Source organism: Pempheris klunzingeri, chromosome 4, assembly GCF_042242105.1.
Source record: "Pempheris klunzingeri isolate RE-2024b chromosome 4, fPemKlu1.hap1, whole genome shotgun sequence".
NCBI lineage: Eukaryota > Metazoa > Chordata > Actinopteri > Acropomatiformes > Pempheridae > Pempheris > Pempheris klunzingeri.
Window position 1 is genome coordinate 28,169,631 of NC_092015.1, and position 18,071 is coordinate 28,187,701.

Consider the following 18,071-nt stretch of genomic DNA (forward strand, 5'->3'; position numbering starts at 1 on the left):
ACTGAGCTTTACAGAAAATCCATGTCCCTCGAACAACAGTATTGTGCAGTTTTGATGCCATTTATTTTCATTGTAGCGGGCAGCTTTAAGGATGAATTTAAGGATAAATGCACAAACATGGTCCATGCAGCTACGCAAGTCCTCGCTGAACAATGTCCACTATACTAATATTAAACGCCAGTCCTAAAGGGGGCGATATAGAGCTATGCAGAGCATTTCCATGACCACAGTAGTAAACAAACGTGGCCTCTATGGAAAAACGTACACTCCTGTGTTTACTGCAGGGAAGGAAAAAAAAGAGATGAGTGAAGAAGTGCTATAAACATGCTGATTGATACAGACATGTTCAGCTGGAGCCTCAAAGCTAGAGCTTGTGGTTGTTTTGAAAGGAAGCGAATACAAACAGAAGGGCTCAGCTTTCTCTTTTTAACCTAAACCTGACCAACAAATCCCATTAAAAGACCAAAACTAACACGAGTTCCGATCCGAATAACTAGCATATTCTGTGTGACCAAAGTCAGCGTAAGTCAGAAAGACAGACTGACAGAGACTTCCACGCTGTTAGTTTAGTCTTTTCTTGGGATTTGTCAACAGTAAGAAGAACATCACCACTCTTAGCTTTGCATTAGGATGCTTTCTCTTGTCTTGCCTTAAGTTCACCAACTCCAAAGTGGACATGGAGGATCGTGAGTCTTTGCTGTCTTTCTTTTATCTCATGATAAAGAGGGTCTTCATTTTTCGGCCCGGTGTCCAGCCCTTTAAATGTTCAACTATAGCAAATATCCACATACTCTGAATTCCACAAGTTCTCACCTGGAAAGCTTAAACCACCAAGCCAGTAAAGCAGATGTGCTCAGTGTTTTGCTTTTTATAGATGATATCTGATGGAGGAAGTTTAGTCTGCCTGTCAGCCTGTTAGGGCAGTTTGCTAAAAACACAAACACAGTTCGCTAGTCATTGAAAGCCCTTCATTTAAAGCTGCACTAGGCTCGATACTGCAGTTATCCACAATACACTCATCATACTGAATCACCAAGTAAACGAGATGAGAAACCACTCTCTCCTCATTGAGCTGCTGTAGATCTGCGTAGATGAAATTGTGGTTTCAGTGTGTCAGCTTCTCCGCCCACAGAGAGTTTTCATTAAAGCACACACTCTCTGAAACAGCAGTGACTCATCAGCGTCAAATCTTTTGGTGTCCCTTTGGTGCTCTCTGGTATAAAGCAGTGCAGTGGGTTAGTAAATATGACCATGGCCGTGTGCAATTTAATGAAGTCACATCTTATAACTCCTTCTTGTCCAGTAAAAGAACTGACTCCATGAGATGAGTTAGATGATCTGTTGGAGCATCTCTGGAGGACGTTGGTGAGATGAAGTTACATTATGGCATTCTGGGCGGACTGGTTGATCCTGCAGGGCGTGGGATGGATGGAGATCAGTGAGCCAAAGTTGGAAAGGACTCATAAGGGCGTGTAGTCGCACTTCACACCTAAATGACAAAATGCATTGCTCGTCAGTGTCATCCCAAACAGCCCATATGACTGCTCCAAATACAGCTCATGTGAGCCTTTCTGATCTGCCATCTCTGTGGTTGGGGTTGAGGTTTTGTCATGTTTAGGCAATGACATCTATTTACTTAAGGTTAGTTAAAAGACTGACTACCGAGTTAAGGTTATTAAAAGATTCCTGTCATGGTTAAAATAAACCAATGTGGACTTTTAGCACAAGATAGGATGTGAAACATGGTCTCAGTGTCGTAGTCATATGCTTCGTTGTTCCAGCATCCACCCTACGATATTCTGCAGTGATGTAGAAACATTACACGCCTTCCACCTTCATTACCTGGAGAAAACAGAAATCACTCTCACAACCAGAAAATGTTTCTCTCCAGGAAAATGTGAACATATGTAATCGTATGATGGAGCTCTGGATGCACACTGACAACAGCCACGGTAAGCCCATCCTCCGTTTTCTGATTCAACGTCATGGAATAAGCACACAATCCAGATGCTGGGAGGTGGATCTGTGGGCACTCACAGCTTGATGCCACACGACTTTTTCCGCTAAAGTAGGAACATTTCAACTCAACTTTCAACTTCATACACTCAGTTGGAAAGATAGAAAACAGGGACAGAGAAAACAAGGAAGATGGAGAAAACATATACGCTGGAGTGATTGAATGTGTTTATATGGTTTTGACTGGGAGTGTCTGGGTTAACAGTAGAGTTGTGGTCTTAACTACTGACATTATGTTGCCAACTTTATTTATTGAGCCTCAAAAAATTAAAAAAAACTATCTCTTGCTGGCTTTTGTGGCTTCCAGTGCGAGACATTACTTATTGCGGGTTTATTTTTTACCACTCATGTGCAGCCTGCTTTGCTCTCCACTAATAAAATAGTATCTGCTATAAGCTCCACTACGTTCATCAGCCAGTCACTAACTGTGTTCGTCTGCCATTTGGTACAGGACTGGTAGTCTACAGTGGGTACTCTAGATTTTCTTTGACTGAGAAACAGCTGCCTGCTGTTTTTAGAAACATGGCTGATGAGAGCGGAGAGACTGAAGCAAACAGTGTGCTGTAAAACCATTCTGAAACACTCAGACATGCAGTCAGATGAAAATGTGTGGGTTCGACACTGTGAGTGACAGCTTTCGTATTCACACAGCCATCTGAGCCATTAATTAATGCCAAAATATTGAGTAGGGCAGCTTTAAAAAGGATGGAAATGTGAGGTAACCCTTGCCCTCAGGCTGGAGTTGAGCATAGTATATTAAAAATCACACTCAGTTACACAGCTGTGAGCTTTTGGTTACTAGAGATGGAATACAGCCAGCAGAAATGACAGGTCGTTCACAAACTCCCAACTCAGGGAAGCAATCTGCTCAGTTAAGTCAGCTAATTTCAGCAGGTGTGGTGGTTTACTCATGCAGCATCTGAAACTGATTCCCCTCTATTCACTGCCTGTTTGAATTACCTTCGTAAACTTCAATATGCTGATGATATTTGCCATTTCTTTGCCCTTTCAAAGACAAAAAAAAATCGTTTTTAACAAACCTGTATAATCAGCCTATTCCAATCTGATATGCACATGATGGCATTTTTAAATTGCTGCACCATTACAGTAAATGCTTGTAATTTATCCCGACATACTGATATTTCTGTAAACTCTGCAATCTCCGTTAGACTCTAGACGCTAGACTCCGCTAGATTCCAAGAATTTTGACAAAGCTTAGCAAAGTAACATGTGTTTATAATGATGGGTGTGGCAGGGTGGATGGGGTTCATGGAGCCATGATTCACACAGTGACCAAGGACTCCTAATAATAAAAACAATTAGAGTCTGAGACAAGCTGTGTAGCTGGACCACATACACATGAGGAATGACTTCTTGTGTGACACTACATCAATAAAACATCATTTAAATGTGTGTGGAAATTAAATCAACTCCTCTCAGTCAGTTATTAGTATTCAGTTCCCCCGGCCTACACAGCTCTTCCACCCTTTTTATTTCCATATCCATGAGCATAGACGTGCAGTGTCTTCCTGTGTCTTCACTGTTTGAGTCTTTAGCCACTTTAATGGACTTGGACTTGGCCTGTAGCATCCTGAATGGATCAGGGCTCTATTGAACGTGAGCTTTGGTCCAGTGTATTCAGAAAATCACCCTCTTGGAGATCATCTTAAAGAGTTCTACCTCACAGTGGGCCGCTGCTGCAGAGAGGTGTGAAGAGAACTCTTGTTCGGAAATCACATTATCTGCTTTACACAACAACACAGCAGTTGACACCAGCTTCGCCAAGAGCCGAGTGGATTTTGATTCACTTTTCCCCCCTCTTCTTCAACCAGAGGCCTTTGCACGTATTCAGACCCCGCTCACGTGGCTAATGAGCATGAAGGGTTAATGTTTCCCAGTCCATGGGAACCACTGAGGCTTTAAGTTGGCCTTTCTTTACGTTGACTGAACCGCAAAGTCAAAATGACCAGCGTTGCAGAATTAAATGCATGTGGAGGGCTGTAAACAACTGGCTGTGAAGTTCATTTGCTATGCCAAGGCGTCTGGAAATACATCAAGATCACCACTTGTTTAACAGAGGCTCTTTGTGGGAGAAATACACTGAATTCAAGCAATAACTTAAATTAACTACCATTCACTAAAGTATGCAGTGTGACATGACAGAATCTGTGCTGGTTTACTTGTGATTCAGATTCTACTTGTTACCCAAATTCATGCAACACGTTTTTATCATATTCATCACCATGTGCTGTTTGCAATACACCCTGTTTCTTTTGATAACTCTGATCAAAGTTAAACTCTCCCTTGAATCAGATCAAAACTACATTTTTCATCAAGGAGAGACTTAGTTGCTTCCTCTTGTTTGGCATGACATTTGTTTGGGTGGAGCACGAGCGTGAGACAGAGCCTGTAAGCGGGCATCTTGTGCCAAATGTGTGAGAGTTGGCAACACTGGGTTCGCTGGAGGAGACGGAACAATTTGGACACGAGGATTCAAGGCCCCAACTTAAATGAAAAGAGGAACAGGACACAGAGGTTACTGATATGATATAATGAGGGAAGGCGTTTACAGGTTACTTCAGTTCAACAATACATAATAAATATATAAAAACGATTATGTATAACTGTGTATACATTTTTCTGTGCTTGAGTCTTGGTTGCTCAGGACAATAACAGATTATTTGACCTGATGCCGTTAAATCTCAGTTTCTGAGTTACTCACAAAAGAAAAATTCTTTTGTTTCTGAGCTTGATAGAACCAGAAGTGGTTGGTCAATGTCTTGTTTTGTTCTGATTTCCTTGACTCCTTATGCCATCATGCTCCAGGACTTGATGTTGTCTTGATCCTGGATGGTGCTTACAGAATGTTCAAAGATATATTTTTTCCATGTGGTTCACTATTTCCCTAAATGAATATCTTCAGAGGTCTCTTTGAATCCTCGAGTTGATCTTGGCCACAGCCTTTCCACGAACACCATTTTAGGCCAAACAGTCGCTGCTGAGATCTTTGAGAGGATCCTTATGGTGACAAATGATTCTGTGTTTTTTCACAGGACCTATAGCTCCTGTTATGAAGTTATTCCATTACAAGCTGATTTTTCCATGCTGGGAATGGGAATTGTTTTGAGGTTTGGTGCTTTTAAGGGGTCGGCCCTTTCACGATAATGTGTTCTTCTGACAAATGGAAGTATGAGAGATGCTGTATGTGTGAACTTACAGACACCATCCTGTACCCTACCTGCTAAATCTCAGGTTCAGTCCCAGATACATATGTCCTACTGATGTGTTCTGTAAAGCAAATAATTTCAATGGAAATGCTGTAAAGGTCTAGCAGTGGAATAACCATCATTCTAGAAAAAAATGAAGCAGAAAAGAGGTATTTTTAAAAATAATTCTTTATAACAGGTAGCAGTACTAAAGAGATGTGACTGGAAATGAGGCAGAAAGATGGTGAACGAAGGTCCCCAGTCTGATTTCACGGTTCAAAGTGTCTTAACCTGTAAGTCACGGGAGCATTTCAGTGATCCTTCTTTGATAGATAGATGCATTTACAACTTGTCTGTCTCGACTCCATACGATATGTGGTTGAGACTTGAGAGTTGGCTTCTCTGCAACCTGGAGTTACCCATAATGCCCTTTGATGCAGAGATTCACAGAGAAGTTTATGTGCATCTCCGTAGAATCAAATGCGTCGGAGGTCTCACAGATAAAGGTGACTGATATTAGCCCTCTGTCACTTTGTGGTACAACAGTCATGTTTCAGAGACTAAATGAGGCTGATGTTCTACCTGAATTGCCGCTTCAGTTGGAACATGGTATCTGCTGTGATTTATCTCTGTTTATAAGAACCTGATACAGATACAGCAGGGCTTGCAGCTGGTGCTTCAAAGTCAACACAAACCGCTTTAGCTCATTTCACTGGCGCCTGTGTCATCATATTTAAATCTTGGCTCAGGTCAGACAGGAGTCTTTCTTCTGGAGGAGAAGGAGTGGCTGTGGTTTAAATCAATAAATCTAAAGGATCAAGCCTGTGAACGTGGGGTGAACAGCGAAAAGACTTCATCCACAAGAATTTACTGGCAGTGTCGTGTCCCTGTACCAATCTTATTTTAAAGTGAAGGATTGATGGTCTTCAACTGGAGATGAGATACTGTAATACACACTCAGACCACAGCCACATGTGTGATTTCAGCTGTGTTTGGTTTTAATAATGTCTTAAGGGATGCAGAAGTGCATCAGAATGATGTGAAATTGTCAGCCTTGATGATTTTATAAAGCTTTTAATATTGTCCACTTTACAAGACAGACAATGTGAAGTACTAGTGACATTAGACATTCTGTCTTAAAGGGCCAGTTCAACCAAATCACGGAAGGACATACTCTCTTACCTTTATCAACACATATGGCTTTGGATTCACTTGCACAGAATTTGAGATACAGTATATACCTCTGAAACCTCTGACACAACACAATAGATGTCCTGTTCAGTAATATATATCTTTTTACAGTTGAAACACGATTTTAAGATGCAGCTTTGCTGAGCCATGCCTGCAGGACAGTTTCTCGAGATGATAATATAAAAGTCACAAGAGCATTCATTGTGCACTTGGCCTGACTTTGGTCATTAGAGGAGGAACAGAAAGGATCTCTTCATCAGAGCGCACAAACAGCCGACAAACAGCACGTTTAAGACAGTAGGATGTAAGGAAAAAGGACTTTCAGGTCCGATGAGATGATAAATGAAACACTGGCCTGAATCTCATGCCCTGGCGTACTGCATGTCTGACCAAAACCAGATTGCAGTAGTCATCGCCTACTTCACACAGTGAATGAGTGGCATGTCAGCCCAGTATCCCCACGAAATATTGAAGGATTCTGCACCTCATGATTCATGTCCAGTGCCAAAGTTCAGGGCCAGTGGAGGAAGTAGTCTTCCCTCTGTAGCAAGCAGTATGAAAGTAGCAAGGTGGAAAGTGTGAAGAGTGTGTAGCACATTTTATTTTACCGTAACCAAAATCTTTCCCTCATCTCAACCAAGTGTTTTATTTACCTAGCTGTAACCTTAACCTTACCATAAAATAACTGTTCATTCTGCAGAATTGTCCAATATCAGTGGTCTTGTGTTGACAGATTTGGGTAAATCATGGTGGTGGTGGTATGATGGCAGGACTCCACGGGACTCATTGGGGTTGATTAGGGAAATGTGAACAGGGCAAAAGAGAAATCCTTGATAAAACCCTGCCCCAGAATACAGAGGAGGGTTTATTCTTTTTCATAATAGCATGAACCACACAGCTGCTCTACGACTGTGCTGGAGAAATCTTTGATGTCCCTTGGCATCCTAACCAAAGCTCACTTTCTCACAATCACAAACTGCATCACAGAGGATCCCAGTTCACTGACACTCGAAACAGAACTTGAGACTATCTGCAACAAAGAAACGGTCTAAATCCAGGTCCAAGATGGTAGAGGCACAACCAAGGGGGTAAATAATCACTGCCAGTGATACCAAAAGCACTGAATGAAGGAGCCGACAGAGCGAGTCGCTATATTTAGTGTCATTTTTCACTTTTTGCTTGAGCAACTGAAAAACTGCAAAAGTGAAGGGACATGTGTGACTGTGGAAGTAATTGTACTTTACACACACACGCACAAATCAGTGGTGGAAGAAGTGCTTCAATCTTTTACTTCAAACATGTTGACAATGTAAAGTACCAAAAGTGAAAGAACTCATTATGCAGAAAGGCCCATTTCATGAGTCATGTATATTATATGGATTCTAAGGATGATTTCTTAATGTGTAATCTAAAATTGCAGCTAAAAGTGGAACTTTCTCCCCAGGGATCAATACATTTTTATCCTAATCGATCATAAAACGTAATAATTGATCTGTATTAATAGTGTAAATCCGAGAAGTAACTGGTGTGATGGCCCTCTGGCTCCACCACGGCCTGCAGGTCTGCGTCTTGGCTTTTGGCTGCTGCTTCTGTTTTGTCTCCCCTCAGGTCCTGACAGGCAGAGTATGCAGAGTTTACTGACCAGTCCATCCAAAATGCTTTTAGGATGTCCATTGTATCTCGCTGGCTCTCCCCCTTGCACCATGCTTTCCTTTTGTTTGGCTGTGGATATCTTTATTTTACACCATCGCAGCACTTTCATACACGACGCACATAAACACTACTGATCTACTTGCATTTCATACATTTAGGTGGTAAATTCTGTTGGCTCTTCTGTAAATAAATATGGTTGCTTGTTCTTCCCAGTATGATAGTGAACATTTCTCTCCTTTTGTCATGGTCCAAGAGCCAGGTTAGAGAATTAGTAAATACATTTAATTTGAATAAATGTAATGCAGTAAAGTCATAGTCTAAAGTAGCAGAAACAAACATTTAACATAAAATCATTAGTATCTCTCAGTGGCTGTCCTATGAACTGCCTTTATAATAACCCAAAGAGACATCCGTCTCTCCCTACCTTTTTCCTCTCACTTCTTCCTCCTCCCCACAAAGTAAAAGAAACTTAATGAGGACTAAATTGGGGTATTTCCAGCGCCTACATAGATTTAAGTTGCCATGGAGACTTCACAAAATAAGGGCCGGGCTTAGTTAACTGCTCTCCTAATGTTTCAGCAATCATCTTGGCTGTAATGAAAAGCAGCACTCTAAAAAAAACACAGCTCTTTACAGCTCGGTCCTCTCAGTTTTATAGTTGTCGTGCCTTCACCTACAGTTTTACAAATGTGTTTAGATGTGTTAAAATGTTATGAACACTGTGTGTATGCCATAAGGATAAAATACCTTGATAATGGCTACAGGCTTTTCCAAAAGGGACGATTTTCTTCATGTAGCTGCTGCACAGATTGTGAAAAAGATGTAGATTCAGAGGAGTTATACTAAAACCCAGTATGTGAGCAAAGGTCAATTTGCTGAAGAAGAGAGAGCGGCACCGTTATGATCCAGCCTGCTGTCCCACTGAAGAAACCAACAATGAGTGATTCACTTGCCCCACTGAGACTTTGCACATTTTAAATGCTTGCTTGCTCTTGCGCAACAAAAACGCCTTTTGTTATCTGAAGGAGATGGAACCAATGGATGGCAGGAATCCGCTGAAGATGCCAGTCGGCTTTGATCCCACAGAGTGGTCTCTGCAATTCTTTGGCCAACAGCCATAGCATGTTCAAACTGTGAACTAGACTAGAGCAAAGAAGGAAAAGAGGGTTAAGCAGAAGAATTTTGCAAAAACTAGGGAGAGGAAAAGAAGCAGAGTGAGAGCTGTTCCTCAGCTGTAATAACGCTGACTGTTGTTATCCAGTAAAGGCGTGGAGTGAGACAGCATGGTTTTCATCACAACACGCTGTGTTTGTTTAACAAGTTTACACTAGAGCGGTTCGCCTCTGCCCGTGCTGATGAGCCTCTCTGAGGGGAGCCAGCGTTTCAGAGGACGGTCTCACAGCAGGTCAGTCAGGCAGAGGAAAAGCAATCTAACACACACACACACACACACACACACACAGAGCACTGACAGAAATAAAGTAATGAAGTGTCTTCTCTTCCCCTCTGTTGAGCACACTTCAACTGACCATTCACTGAGGCTTTGTTCAGACAGCCAAAATCCAGTTTTTTGCATATCCCGATTGTATATAAATTGATTTTAGAAAGAAACACCACAGCCCAGACACTCTGGCCACTCAAATCAGGTTTCAAAGTGTCTATTGCATCAATGTCAAAGGCAAATGTGCCTGCTGAACATCCCCCAAAAATTGGTAGGCCACCTATCGTCATCAAAGGTGGGGAGGACGAGACTCTACCTTGCAGATGGCACCACACCTCCGGCTGCATAGTGAAGCCCGCTATTACTGCAGCATGGAAAATCACAGTGTACGCCAGCCTCCTTCCTCACTGAGTTCTCCTGGAGAAATGGAGGAGTTCAGCACCCTGACATCACAGTGTGATTGGAGGGTAATTGATGTCAATTTCTCATGCCGTCATGCTGAAAATCTGCGTCACCAGTTAGCACAGGGCTGCATGGGTTGGTGATGTCTGGACACAATCTGATCTGACCACAAATACAGTCTGGTGGACAGTCTGTCTTTCAGATCTGATTTACCTGCAGTCTGAACAAAGTTTAAGTCCTGCCTCACTTACTTGCAACGTACACTGCTACATCCATTCTCACGTTGTCCATTCTCACACAGCACAAACGCCCCCACCTGTATGAATGTAATGGCTACCATACACATTTTATTTACTGTTTTATTTATCCTTCACCTCACCAGGATGCTCCCATTTAGATACAGGATCTCCTGTGCCATGGTGCGCTGATCAACATGGAAACAGTTTAAAAAAGATTCAACATAATAGAACACATACAAGACATAAAAGCTACACAAAGAATGAGTTTTCACATAAAAAGCAGTCTCATATAAAAAAAACTATTTCACATGGTCAAACACATACAGTGCAGCGCATAAAAGCTACATGAAGGAGAGAGTAAAAGTTTTCACATAAAAAATGGTTTCACATAAAAAAAAGCAATTTCACAGATAGAATACATACAACACATAAAAGCCACACAAAGGAAAAAGTAATGGGAGGGAAACATGCCTGCTATTCCATCAATGTCCAAATACAGTCCATCTCAAGTCCAGGTTATATAAAACAGCAACATGTTTCCTTCACTTTGTAAAAGGCCTTTAAAAGTATTAAAAGAAGGAAGTGACTCTAAGTTAAAGGTATTTTGCAGCTCATTCCATGCCCAAGTGCATAAAAGGAGAAAGCAGTTGTACCAAGCTATGAATTCACCCTGGGAACCTTTAAAACGATCTGATGGGTAGATCTTGTGCTATTTTGCTGGTGTGGCAGGATAAAAGGTTGGAGATATAAGCAGGTAGTTTGTGTCCTGATAATGAATAGCAACATGTGTCTGTTATGAGTGAGCCTGCACTTGTTATAAAAATGTAATACAGCATGATTTGCACAATCCAGTGCAACTGACTAAGGAGGCAGTTACATGCATGTAATCACATTACTGTAAAATAATCCAGTTAGAAAAGAGCTTTGCACAGTTTTCTTTGCGGCTTCAAATGGAATGCATTTTTAAACGTTTAGGCCTAAATTTTTTCAATATATGTACATGCACATTAAAGCCAACTTTTAATCTAGCCATATTGCTACATACTTTTAAGAGGTGACTCTTTCTGTTAGGGTTGTAGTTTTAATCTGAGTTTTGCACGGGTCTCGAAAATAACTAATGATGGGGCAGAGATAAATAAATAAATAAATAATAGCGGATGTGCTTTCTGTGAGAGAGACAGAAAGAGAGAGAGACAGAGAGAGAGACAGAGAGAGAGAGAGAGAGAGACAGCGCCAGACAGAAGGGAAAGACTTAACTGCTCATTACATGGTCCAACACACACAACCGGCAGCAATTGTATTGTATCTTGGTGTTGAAGTGCAGAGAATTCATGAGATTAGATGGTGCAAAATTCTTTTGGAAAACATGTTTCTTGTAGCCTATTAATCTAGTTAACATAAATAATACTCATAACCTTAAAATATTCTATGCTTTTGCTGCTTTAACAGTTTCCACTGGCTCCAATGTAACTCGGACCCTGCTTTCTATACGTGTACCTTCTAATGTGAGCGACAATGAGTAAAAGCAATATATTGGGTCTTTCTTGAATTTAGAACCAGTATCAATTTCAACAGCGAAAGCTGTAGTGATTGAAAATGAGCCTGCAAGAGCTCTATGGCTTGATTCAAAGAGAGCCAATGTATAAATGACTGTGTCATCCGCATACCAAGTCAAGCCAAGTCATTTATAACAATAGAAAGTAAAATAGGGACTAAAATACATCCTTAAGGGAGATCTTAGTTGATGAAAGTCAGGCTGAGGTAGCCTATAATTATCGTCTGAGTGACACTGAGTTATTTCAGATAAATAGGTCTTAAACCAATTTAGAGCATTTTCACGGAGGCCTTTACAGTTAAGTCTGTGTAATAGCAGTTTGTGATCTCCAGAGTTTTAGAATGCTTTGGACATATCGACAAACCAAGCTGCACAGTACACAGTATTCATGGTTTATAGTGCCATGGCCTAGTCCAAAACCTGACTGAGGTTCACAGAGAATATTATTTTCAGAGAGAAACTGTTTAGATTTTTTTCATTTACAAGAGATTCACACACTTTGGTCATAACAGACTGCCTGGTCATGGGACAGTAATCATTTAAGTCAGAAGGGTCACCACATTTTAATAAAGGGGAGAACAATTTCCAGGTATTGAAACATTGGAGCATAAACTGAGATTAAAAACAGAGGTAATACGCTCTGCAATAATATCTGAAGCCTTACCTGGGCCTGGAGGGTGTTTTTTACAATCCAGGCTTAATAGAGCTTGCAGAGGAAAGAGTAAAAGTTAACATCTGAGCAGGGCAACAGACTCAGACTTTCGTTTTGCAATATGTACAGTATGTACATATGATGAGGCTCAGGCTAAAGATAATTTCAGCATCCTCACCAGATGCAGAAAACATAGCAATAAAGAAACAGTTCTGTTCTTGTATTACAGTGTAGAGCTAGTTAGTCCTGGTCTTATTACTATGATAAGGAAAAATGTAATGCATTCTCGTGTGAATCACAGGTTTTGATCTCTCAGAAGAACACCTAAATCACAGGGTTGAGTTGTATTACATAATGCTTTCTTTTTTTCAACTACAGGAAACGTGCACATTCAGTATAACCATGCTTATACTGTACAACTGCTGTGTGTGCCTGTGTGTGTGTGTGTGTGTGTGTGTGTGTGTGTGTGTGTGTGTGGGTGTGTGTGTCATAGCATTTTAACAACACAGTGGAGCAAGGAAAACATGCGGTCAAGCTTGCATACGCACAAGCAGTAAAAGGTTCTTTTTATGATGGGTGTTCTCATGCTATCCACAGAGTCTGTTTTCAATGTGACAGCGCCGGATCAAAGACCACCACTCTGAAACATATGAAACACTAGACTCTGATGCCGGTGACATGATCTTTTTGGTTTGACAAGGTATCAGGTGTCTGAGAGAAAGGGAGAAACAGAGAGTGATGTAATCGGCACCGCAGGACTTTCACACAGACCGTTAATCACTGATGTCTTCAAAGCCGTCTTATGCCACACACTGGAGCGCTTAGTTCAACTGGGATCCAAAGTAAAACCATATTCAGAAACTTTGTCTCTAGGTTCAGCCTCTTCCTTTGTCTTTTCTAGTCTCTTGTCATGTTTCTGTTCAGTTGTTGCACATGTTTTCAGCAAATACATTTAGTCAGCAGTGGCGGCTGGTGCTAACACTTTTTTGGGGATCGCAGCACACCTGACTGCTGCTTTAATGTCCACACAGTCACAGAGTTAATACGAAGGAAAAAGTAACCTATGGACCGAATCAATGTTACTCTTCTGAAGTTTGGCATAGAGGAGGTCCACATGTGGCATGATGTGGTGAAAGAGTCTCAGAAAGAACCTTGAAATCCTGAACCTCTAGTAGCATAGCAAAAGCCCCTGCTTCTCTGACGGTAATGGGGTCAAAGTCACCTGAGTCTTGAATAGTTTTAAAGCATTGGATGAGGTCCCCTCTGTGTTCAAATACGGTGTTGATGGCACGGCTGTGAAAGTTTCAGCTGATGTTGCTGGATGCTGGCAGTCGATGGGCCACCACTTTGTCATGACAGAGGTCCGCTTGGGTGATTTGGAAAAGAAGCTAGCAAATCCACGAGGTCAGAAAAAAAAAATCTCACCTTGGAAATGTGACAGATGGCCTTTTGCATTGTCAAGTTGAGCTGATGTGCGTAGCAGTGGATGTAGTGGGCACACACATGTTGCTGTATTTTCTTCTGTGCACCTGCAGTGGCACCTTTCATCACACTGGCTCCATCATGTGCCTGGCAGATGAGTTTACCTTTCTGATCCTCAGGAAGGACGGCAGCAAGACATTCCTTTAATGCTGCAGCAATAGAATCAGCTGTAACTGACAGCAGGGGAATGAACTGAAAAAATCGCTCCAGCTTGTAGTTTATGCAATGTAGTGCAGCACAAGCAATATCCATCATCTCATCCGCTTGGATTGTGATAAAATCTCTATTCTGGTCTTCTTTGATTATGTGCTGTAGTGCTCACGGTACCTTGCCTCACACGGCGGCACCAAATTGTTGTGAATAGTACCGTGTATGGGACAATTTGGCTATCAGAAATAATGAATAACTATCAAAGATAATTAATAATTATATAAATGAATGGGACTTTGTGAAAAGTCCACCTCGATTGGGGCACCACCTCAATAAATGAGGAAAAAGTTAGTGATTCAGTCATAGAATAACTAAACTATCAATTTGGTATTATGATTAATAACGAACTTGATAACTAAAACCAAAACTACCATATTGACAGCTAGTTGAAGGATTTCAGAGTCCTTGACAGAGTAGAGGTGGGCAGTCTTGTGCAATATTAAAGACGACAGCATGTGGATTAAAACATTTATTAAAACATAACATACAAACAATCTAACTAAGTGTGACTAGCTAACAAACAATAGGGAGAGTGTGTGTGAGAGAGAGAGAGAGAGAGGGTGTGTACAGGAATAGGTAAAGGAATGTAACATGGAGGACTACTAAAGGTGGTGACTCCCTACAAAATGGCTGTAAGTGTAAAGTGCTGTAGCTGTCAGCTTAGCTTCGTCTCTCAGTCGTGGCCTGTTGTACACTGTATGTGTGAGTGTAGGATAAAGGTTCCAGGTTAGGAGAGGATGGTTAGTTGCATGCAGACTCTGTGTCTGTGTGAGCAAACTAACATCAACTTAACTTTATGGCTGCACAGTAAACTAGAACACATCATAGTAATCAAACTCAGTGAACATTAAAGCAAAACCAATACATTCACAATGTTAACCCTTGCATAGCCGTATATACAGTAATGCTCTGCTGTATATGCCCAGTTAGAGTTTGTTACCAGTCCTCAGAAGGGAAGAAGAAGTGTCCTTCAGTGTGCTGCTTTCTCAGCCTGTTGGTGAACCAGGCTGGAAGAAGGTTCTGGTTCTTTGTCCTTGCTGTCCTGGTTGTAGGTTGGAGGAATCCGGTCGCTCCTTTGTTCCTTGATAGTTGGCAGCTTGGTGCTAACTTTGCGGTGTGCTCCTGTCGCTCTGAAGATCAGCTGGCAGACTTTGGGTCATATCTGCTGGTGCTGACAAACTTGGTTCATGTCGCTGCCATGATAAAGGTGGTCCTGCTTGGTACAGATCACACTGAGGCTGGGGCTGGAGGAGTAAGCTGCAGGCCTGTAAGTGGACTCTCAGGGGTCCTGGTGAGATGAGGTGCAGCGCTGAACTGGTCTCCAGCAGAGCCCAAGGTGAAAGAGCTGGACCCTCAAGGGTCCAGAGGCAGGAGCTCTCAGGGGTGTGAGAGAACTCTGGGAGGAGAGCTGGACTCTCCACAGTCCAGGTGAGAGACCAGAGAGAGAGAGAGATCAGTGGGGGAGCTCTGGTTTTGTGGCCTGAGGTTGTAGGGTCATGTGTCCCATGGCCAGTGGTGGCTGTATATATAATAGATTATAGCTGCTGACAGGCGGTAAAAGACGGGAAAACACCTTTACTTCATAATTGTTTGTATTATACATCTAAATTATATTTTACATGTTTAAGTAGATTTGCATCTCTTGATAAATGTAGGGGGCAGCACCGTAGCGCCCTCTACTGGTCAGCTGCCACTGAAGATTACATACTTACCTGAGCACCAGTGACTGGTCATATGATTTCAGAACTGCTTTCCATCCCAAATGATCGATAGTATTTTTTATTGAATCAATGTTTCTCTTCCTACCTTGCTGCCCCGTGGTACCAGCTGCCCCCCTCTGAACGTGAAATGGGGATGTTGCAGTTACGGCTGTGACAACACTGCTCTTTTTATTCTTTATTCTTTAGGAATCCTGTTGGACAGAATGAATCTAGCAATGAGCAGAAGCAAAACATTAAAGCCTTGTTCATGGTCGGAGAAACAGGAAGCAGAAACAGTAATGTAAAGGTGTTTCTAATATCCTTTTACTCTTGTCTAGCCCTAACCCTGGAATTTCAACTCAGGATTTTCGATGCACCAATTTAAAATGTGCATAAAAGCAGGTGTATTGAAACAAACACTTGCTAATCAGTGTGTTACTTTGACATTTTGGGTGGTCGGCTTGTTTGCTTTTTGATGGTGAAGTCTCACTGAACACAGTGAGATGCAAAGTGAAGTTTGGCCCTATTTGTTTTCTTTTTTGTGGGATGTTAGCAAATGACCTCACAGAGCATTGTGGGATAGCAGGCGATGGGGGACTGGCCAGCTATGCAAAACAAGGGATGGGTCGAAAGTTGAAATTTTATACTTGGGTGGAATTTACTTGGGAGCTCCACATGATTTGCTGAAAAACTGCTAATGTGATGCAGTGTTGGGTCAGGAGGTTTAGTCATCACCAGCTGTGGATGCATCAAGACTGTTATTTTAATTTCTGTAATATTGCTTGCTCATGTCCTTCACCTTCTTCTTCTGGAGTGCTGCTTGTAGTCACCAGGGATAATTAACTGTGGATGTCCAGATTATTGCATTTTACACTGTGGACTATGTTGTCCAAACATTTAAGGTCTGATCTGTGTGAAAACCAAGGCTGTCTATACATAACGTGAACTGTGAATATGATATTTGAGAGATAGTCTGTGAAAAATGTGCAAACACTTTAGGAGCATTCAGACCTTGTCATGTGTGAACTGTGTGTGGCCGCAGCCGCTGGAGCCAATGACTGGGTCCTCCTTTTATGTTGGGTCTCCTTGTTTAAAAGTCTTCAGCTCTTGGGAATCTACACAGTATTTTCTTCTCCACTACACATGTGAACTCTGCCAAACATCATCTAGAGAGTGAGCATGTGTGCATGTGAGGAAGAAAGACGGAGTGAACAAGCATCTGGATCCACTCCAGTATTATCAACAAATTGCTGATCAAAGCTAAATAATCAAACAGTGACTCTCATGTCATATAGGAGCATGTTATTCGGTTGGATTCTCTATGCAGACATGGTAGATGAAACACTTTAGAGAAAAGCTCAGGCACACTGAGGCAAAGCTCAACACCAAATATGCCTTATGGAGATTCGACAATTGCAGCTATGCTCAGGGATTTGTGGTCAGGGATTATGGCAAGCCGCAGAGACAACCTCTGAGGCAGCACAGAACTCTGGGACAAGAGAGGGAACAGTCAGGGGCCCAAATCATGGAAACCAATCCTGCGGTCACAGCAGGCCTCACATTTCACAGGATGGCATAGCTGTGGCAGCAGAAGCTCTTTAATGATTTTCTTACATGATTCAGTCAACAGTCCATAGTTAGGCATTTGTGATTGGGCTGCTAATACCACTTCTGATTCTGTTTGAAACCAGGAGAGTCAGACATCCATCAATTTGTTCTAATGCTGTGATACTAGATGTTTTTTGGATACATTTTGTTCTCACAATCTGTTGGATGGGATGCCAGAACGTACCATTGGGCTTTCTGAAGCTGAAAACCTCAGAGGGCTCTTGACACATAACTGCTTTCACCCTTTTCTTTGAACTGTCTTAACTACGTTTTTGTATACGCTGAACATCTTTTTAAAAGACTGCATGGGATATTTGCATCATATCCTGTGAACAAAAACCAAATTAAAGAAACATCAAATATATTTATCATCACAATAAAATAAGTCAGCCAATAAGTCATTTTAGTGTAGCTGTATTACAAAAGGTGGGCCTTCAGTGTCGTAATATGTGCATAATAAAGAATTTACTAACCCTAACAAGACATTGTTCTCACTTTGGATCCAGTAGCCTCAAAAAGCATAATTAACTTTCAATAAGTGCACATTGAGCTGCTAATGAACGCATAAAAAAAGTATGTATTAATCTTACAAACTATATATACAAACAATTATAAGAGATTCAAAGTTTTCTTGACATTCTTTTCTAACAGTCTTTAAATTGGTTAGTTTCGTGTGAGTACTAATTAATATCTTATAAGCTAACGATAAGTGTTTG